The sequence below is a fragment of the Amblyomma mixtum genome, chromosome 2 (genome assembly GCF_055824585.1).
Source record: "Amblyomma mixtum isolate Tamu chromosome 2, ASM5582458v1, whole genome shotgun sequence".
NCBI classification, from domain to species: Eukaryota; Metazoa; Arthropoda; class Arachnida; order Ixodida; family Ixodidae; genus Amblyomma; species Amblyomma mixtum.
In genome coordinates this window covers 124,597,993-124,599,398 of record NC_143013.1, presented here as the reverse complement: position 1 = coordinate 124,599,398, position 1,406 = coordinate 124,597,993, and the positions used below count along the sequence as shown (strand labels likewise).

General features: G+C 55.5%; 1 pseudogene; it reads left to right on the top strand.

The window, feature by feature from the left end:
* Positions 1-235: 235 nt before the first annotated feature.
* On the top strand, positions 236-746 carry LOC149360771 (uncharacterized; annotated as a pseudogene).
* Positions 747-1,406: the final 660 nt, after the last annotated feature.

The following is a 1,406-nucleotide window of genomic DNA, read 5'->3' as shown; positions in this document are numbered from 1 at the left end:
TAGACTTAAATGAAGTAAAGCGAGTTTATATTAAATTTGCAAGTATTATTTGAACATTAGACGTCATGTGATGGCAAATATTCTTGCTATCAAAAATACGAAACTACTGCTGCTAGTGAATCAGCAGTGGTAAATTGTCGCTTCTCGGATTGAATGAAAGCACCGCCGACGAAAGTGCCGGCGGCGTTTTGCGTTTCTTCGAGCAACTGTACGCACTTTTTTAGGCCACGCCCTTATGCGACATGTCGCAAAAGGCGACACCGGCAGAATACCACCCCAGCTTCAAGAATGGCACGGCCAACTCAGTGCTTGCATGCAGCAGCATCCCGAATGCTCCGCCGAGGGTATCAAAACCCCGGCAGACGGCATCCAGCACGCTGCCCCGCGCGACGTCTGGCGTGTCGCTGTCAAGCTTCCGCCATTTTGGCCCGACTCATCCGAGGTGTGGTTTGCCCAAGTCGGGGCACTGTTCTCCCTCGCACACGTTACGCAATACCATACCCGCTACGATCATGTCGTCGCCCACATCGAAGCCCGCTACGCCAACGAGGTCCGGGATATCCTTTGCAACCAACTAACCGTCAACCTTTACGACTAGCTCAAGACTGAACACATCCCCCGCCTGTCACTCTCGGAAGACCACAGGGTGCGACAAATAGTCCGCAGAACTTGCCGAACGCAAGCCTTCGCAGCTCCTCCGCCACATGCGTGCTCTCGCGGGCAACGTGGAAGTCCAGGATTCTTAACTGCGAGCAATGTGGCTTCAACGACTTCCACCGCATGTCCAGGCAATTCTGCAGGCTCAGCTTACACTACCTCTCGACCAACTTACCGAGATCGCTCACCGCGTCATCGAGGTATCTATACCGCAGTTGCCACCCGCCATCCAGGCTGTCGCCGCACCGCTGAACACCACAGAGCTTGTGCGCCGCATCGAGAATATCACTCGATAGCTCAGCTCCCTTCAACGACGCCTGGACCGAAACTTGCCTACGCGCCACCCGCAAAGCCGTGACCGTAACACCACCCCGTCGCAGCAGCCTGGTGGCGACGAACGGTGCTACTACCATCGACGCTTCGGCGACAGAGCCCGAAAACGTCGACCACCCTGCTCGGCTGGACATCAGGGAAACGCCAACGGCAGCTCGTAGACATGACTACGAGCTGCCAAGCTGGAGGCCGACGCATCTTCGTCACCGACCAAATTACAAAGCAGCGGTTCCTTGTCGACAGCGGGGCCGACATCTGCTGCTACCCACGAGCTGCTACGTCTTTCGAGCTCAGCGCGGCAAATCGGTTCACAATCAAAACTTACGGCTCGCTCCGCCTGCACGTCCAGTTTAATAACCTACACCGTGGCCTTCATTGCAATTTTGTCATCGCCGACGTCATCAAGGCAGTCATCG